This window comes from Anarrhichthys ocellatus, unplaced genomic scaffold, assembly GCF_004355925.1.
Source record: "Anarrhichthys ocellatus isolate YVR2014 unplaced genomic scaffold, GSC_Weel_1.0 scaffold42, whole genome shotgun sequence".
Lineage (NCBI taxonomy): Eukaryota > Metazoa > Chordata > Actinopteri > Perciformes > Anarhichadidae > Anarrhichthys > Anarrhichthys ocellatus.
Genome location: NW_022280072.1, coordinates 3,484,292 through 3,490,361, shown reverse-complemented (window position 1 = coordinate 3,490,361; position 6,070 = coordinate 3,484,292). Strand labels below are relative to the sequence as shown.

Here is a 6,070-nt window from a genome sequence, read left to right as displayed (position 1 = left end):
TCTAGAGCGAGACATTTGCGCCGCCCCACCTTGAGCCACAACAAATAAAATAAAATAAATAAATGGTTTCCTCCATGCTCGCGCTAGCATTAAAACAATATCTTTTTGTATTTGTAAGTTTTGTGAAATGTTATGTTTAAATATGCAAATGAGACATTATCTAACTTTTGGTGAATTTAGGAGAAATCTACAGACAAAGTAGTAAAATCAATGTTTTACTTCCTCTAGTCTGAAAGAAGACGAGTTATGGAGGAAAAACAGAACAACATCTCTAAATTGACCAGCGCATGAAGAAACTTAGCTAAAATGTCAATAAATTTAAATGTAAACGCCCGGCATGTATTTTTATGCTGAGGTTGTGTGTCGTATTAAATATGCAAATCAGTTCCACATTAGATTTCAGCTGATAAAACATGGTTATTGTGTATTAGATTACATCATAAATCTGTGCTGGAGGCGCTCCCCTCTCACTCCATTGAGGCCTGAGAGGAGAAACACTTCCAGCTGTTTCATCCAATATTCATGCTGCTCGGTGGCATCCTGTTCGTTTGTTGTTCCAGGTTTGCTCGTTCTGTTTTATGCGCCTTCTATTATGCATGAGCGGTTAGTCGTGATTTGCATTAAGGTAACTGTCCCACCAAAATAAGAGCATGGGGGGGCTCTGACAAAATAGCAAGTATGAGGAATGACATCATTGGCTCAGTTTGGAGTCGGGTTTTAGCTCCACTGTTGGTTCTCTTCATGCAAAGATCTTCATCATGAGCATCAATGCAACATTAAAAACAACAAAAACACTTCATCCACAGTTCAGTTACTTGTTGGCTTCATGTTTCATGTAAATGATCCAAAAATATCGTCTTTAATATTTAGTCTGCCTGTCAGCTTTTCCATTGAATAGAATCTATTGAATAGATATCAAACCATTGTTCTCTCCCCGGAGGCTCAGCTTTGTACGACTGTCTTCTTGTAACTTTTATTGCCGACTGTAAGCAGAATTATATTTCCCAGATATCCATCTCTTCTTTGTTCCTATATGTGCAGCACAGCACTATCGGCACATCCCATAATGTCTTTGATATTTGCATTTATATTGTTCCAGAAAGGCTTTAGTTCAGTGCAGCTCCAGGAGACACGAGTATCGTTGGCGTCCAAATGGCGGTTTCATACGAATGTAAACTTTATTCATTTAAATGGTCAGACTGAGAGATTTGTTTTGGATTTTACTAAAATAGATCAACCAACGGACAGTTTACTAGTTAAACACAATTAATACATTAATAGTGGTAAGCTTCGTAATAATAATAAATGTAGCACCTGTCATACCAGGAATGATAATGATAAAGGTATAATAATAAACATAAAAAGGTCAAATAAGATGGAAAATAAGACACGCTTTCATAAAAAATGAAAAAATAAGAAATAAAATACATAGAATTCATAACAATATGAATAAAAACACACTGAATTCAAAATAAATTATGAAGTGCGTTCTCAACCAATCACAGTTCATCTGTTTAACTCAAGGCTTCAGTTGCTTCTACATCATCTCTGTTAGATCACTGAACTAAAGTTAGACGATGAGGAAAAACAAGAGTGTGACGTATGGGAAACAGTCTCACGCGCTCTCTGGTTGACATTATACTCTGGAATAAATGAATTACATTCTTGGTTCGATTTTTTCCATGAGGCCCTGAGGTCGGCTTGATCTGGGCTCCCAGAGGGGTAAAAAATCAGAGAAGTCTGTTCACCGAACCGTTAACATCCATTGACATTCAGCTTTGGTGCCGCATCTCATTTGAGAACAGGTCGCCTCCGGCGGAGTCCGTACGTTTGAGAGCCGGATCAAAGTAAAACAAATCCTGACCTCAGCAGCACATAAAGCCTGAGAGGCATCGCTTTAAAAAGGAAATTATGTTGGTTTGTGTGAGGGCCCAAAGTGTGAGGGCCGCCTCGCCTTCACCTACAAAATGTCACTCAAGGAGACGAGTACTAACCACGAAGAGACTCAAAATGATCACAAAACAACCAAAATGACAACAAAGAGACAAAGTGTCCAAGAAGGACATAAAAATAGACTACAAAATGACACAAAAAGACAACAAAGAGATATAATATTACTACAAAGAGACAGAAATGGGAAAAAAGACACAAAACAACAAAGCAACACAAAATGACTATAAAGAAACATAAATGGACCAAAAAAAGACACAAAATGACAACCAAGAGACATAAAAGGACAACAAAAGGTGGACTAAACACCTCTTAATTCTGTGTGTCTCCTGTGTAGGAGACATGCTGAGGTCTTTTGTATATCTTTTGTCCTATAATCCGCCCGTGTTTACAGTAATAGACCGTACAAGTGAGGCAATATTTCTGTCAAGGTTCGTCCATTCCCTGAAATTGGGACGTATGTCTTGTCATGTCCTCTCCTGCTCTCCTCGTCCTCCATTTATAGGCAGTAACACAGCTGTCACCTCCATCACACCGGGGAGGGGGTAACACATGAGGGTCAAGCAGAAAAAAGGATGGGGGGGGGGGGCATTGTGTCAGAGGAGGAGGACCTGGGGGCTCCCGTGTGACAGAGGAGAGCCACCTCCTCATAAATCTCCTGCTTTATTGCTCTCTCTCTCTCTTTCTTCCTCTCCTTCATCTCTCGCTCGATATGCAGCGTCCGCCCAATGAGACACAGATAAATCGTGTTCATTGTCTGTTGGCTGCGTCGCTCTCGCTCTCATCTCCCTCAAGTGGTTTTGTGCTTTTGCTTTGCAGGTTATAAGAAGTCAAAGGTCTGTTTCAAATGCATTATTTTTGTTGTTTTGTAATAAAAGCACATCGCCTTTAGAAAAGTGCTCTCCTTCTCACTGCTGTCTGTCTTTGTAATGGCCAATAATGGATCCAGCAGTCTGCTCTCGCTTCAAGAAGAGATACAGGAGAGTATCAGAAGCAGCACTGCAGCTTATATTATATAAATGAGTAGAAAGAGACACAAAATGACCATAAGGAGACAGAAAACAGCCAGAAAAGACACCAAAACACTACAATGAAACACCATAGAACACCAAAAAACACAAAGCGATACAAAGATACGAGAAATGAGACACAAAATGATGACATAGAGACACAAAAAGACTACAAGGAGACAGAACAACCACAAAAGATACAAAATGATTAAAAATACACAAAATGATCATGAAATGGCCACAAAGAAACACAACAAATGAACACAAAAAGACTACAAAGAGACAATAACATTGTAATGCAAATATTACACTAAACGTAACACGGACAGTTGAATTTTCATCATTTTTTTCACATTTTTTAAAGCTTCCACAATAAGATGACATGTTGATGAGCAGGACTGAAACCAGAGCATCAACATCCTAAATCTGTGACGTAGAATAAAACGATGTGACCACCAAATGTCTCTGATCCTGCTGCTCGTGACTTCCAGATGTCTCTGCTCCTGTTGCGCGTGACTTCCAGATGTCTCTGCTCCTGTTGCGCGTGGAGCAACGTTCTGTTGTGACGTATACCGGCCGGGTGTTCTTCTGAGGGTTAAAGAACCAGAAATAAACAAAAATATGCAGAAATAGATATTTTTATTGTCATTTTTTTTTATTCTATATTTATGCTTCTTCATTTTCTTTTCTTTTTAATTAGTTCTTTCTTTGCACCGATACAAAGAAATCTACTTGACGTCAAACCGGCTTCTGATCTGAAATGCAACAATAAGAAAACATCCATATTTTATGAGACAAATTAAGTTTCATGTTTCTACTACAGAACCAATAATAAGCGTTCAGTTCATAACACAACGTCTCCGTGAGGGTGAATAACGACATGAACGGTATTTTCCACTCCGCGTGAGAGAAATATGCTTTTTCTTTTTTTTTGACATCGTTACAGACGCCCGTTTGACAACCCCTGAAGATGCCTTCTGGTGCGCCTCGGAAATTACACTACTCAGGACTACTACTGTAGAATTCCTCTAGGATTTGGCTTCAGACTACTCTAAGATGAATAATGAAATATTAGTGATTATTTATTGTTGTAGAAGCTGTTAGTTTTCATGAGCAGGAATGGTTGTTTCCTCCAGCTTATCAATAAGAATAATGCACCGAGAGAGCTCTTCCTTTATGAAAAGAAAGTAGTAAAAAGTGATACAAAAGGTCAGCATTTATATTATCCAGCGAGAAAATTATGCAAAATAAGATGCAAACATTTAAATGTAGTTCGAATGACACTTGACTCTTTTAGTGAAGTTGTTTATTATATGAAATTAACTTTCATGCAACAAGTTTCACCGTGTAAAGTCAGCCTCACGCAGTGTTTTAGTGTTTGTGAGTGTGACATAATACAAAAAGAAGACAAGTTAGACGTTATGACCTGAACATGACAGGCTACAGATCTTTTTAGTTTGAGAGCGAATTTGTGTGCATGTATGAAAGTGTCTCATATATTCATACATTAATAATTGTGATCAGAGGAATGTGCAGGTACGTCCGAGGAGAAGGCGGAGGAAAATTAATAAATAGGTAAATAAAGGGTATTGATAATTTTATTAAGTGAGTTCAATAACTACTAAATATTACTCATAACAATAATAAAGTAAAAACATAAATACACTAAAGTACACAAAAGTAGGGATTCAGTGTGTCTTTAGATGTTTTATAAATCCGTCACACTTAAATTAAGTAAACTTTAATAATAATAATTATGATAAGTGAGTTCAATAACTACATAATAATAATAATACAAATAATAATAATACTTATTATTATCATTATAATAATAAAAATAACAGTAACATAAATAAGTAAACTAATTCAATCATATTAAGAGATTCAGTGTGTCTTCGTCAAACTTTTTAAATTGAACCACTTACAGAATAAATTACTGACATTGTAAATAACTTTGTATTTACAAACGTTACATCCATCAGGTGGCTCACAGTTGTCTCATTTCCGGACAGCACGTGAAGGCCCCCCGCCCCCCCCTCCCTGCTCGTCTCCAGCAGACCAGAAGAAGAAGTAACGTTAGCGGACTAACAGCCAGCATGGCGCTGCTGCTCGGTGCGGTCGGAGTTCCGTTGTCTCTTCTTTGTGTTTGCTTTTACTCGAGTATCTGACAGAAGTACATTTATACTACAACGTAGTACAATGTACACCTTCTGAGAGAGCGCGTCGCTCGTGTTTCTGCTGTGAACACAGAGAAGTGGCTGCAGTGTAGCTTCTGCGCGAGAGAGAAAAGGCAACAAGAGGAGGAGTCGTGTTGGTGAAGAAGAGGTGAGAGTTCTTCTTTCACACTTTAATCATGTACTTCTTCTCTCAGAAGTTAAAGAAACATTTATTTAAAGTGTGAACGCTGTAACAACAAAACTTCCATTTTTTGTTACTTAAAAATACGACGACACGAAAAGTAGCGAAGTTTCTTTAATGTGCTAGTTTTTAATATCTCGCGATATTATAAAACATTACTATCAGCTGAGTACTACTGTCATTAAAAAACAACGTCACGTGCGTTATCGATACACGTTTTTAATGCTGGTAAGTGTTGCATAATATTGACATATTTTACAGCTGTACACACGAGCAAGATTTGAGTTTTTATATTTTAAAATGTCTTTTTATGACATCATACAACGGGCTGATTTGAAGTTTAGGGTTAGGGTTAGGCTTAATAAATTATTATTTATTAAGCAGCAGATAAAGTGAGTTGACTTTGATACGTTCCCCTCTTCAAAGACAAATCACAGTCTCTCACTGCTGTGTTCATCCTGGTGATGATGATGATGATGATGATGGTGATTTGTGTTTTGGTTTGTTTGATAAGGGACAGTGCACATTAATAAAAACATTGCTGTAAATGCACCAAGAGGCAGATGTTACAAAGTAAACCTAAAAACAGAATATAAGATTAAATATACAAAGTTATGCAATGTTGAGCCTTTACAAAGCGCACAGAAACAATGAAAGAAGTGAGAATATTAATATAAGTAGTATCTTTATTCAGGAGACTCTTATACTACGATGTCAACAAGACAATGAGGGATAACTGTGTTAAATAGAAA

At 37.4% G+C, this 6,070-nt stretch overlaps 1 protein-coding gene across 1 annotated transcript in view; it reads left to right on the top strand.

The window, feature by feature from the left end:
- Positions 1-5,020: 5,020 nt before the first annotated feature.
- The window catches only part of sh3rf1 (SH3 domain containing ring finger 1), a 38,809-nt gene continuing 37,759 nt past the window's right edge, over positions 5,021-6,070 (top strand). The window contains exon 1 of the mRNA XM_031868282.1: positions 5,021-5,285. The gene's annotated coding sequence lies outside the window, so the exon portion shown is untranslated. The remainder of the gene's footprint in view (positions 5,286-6,070) is intronic.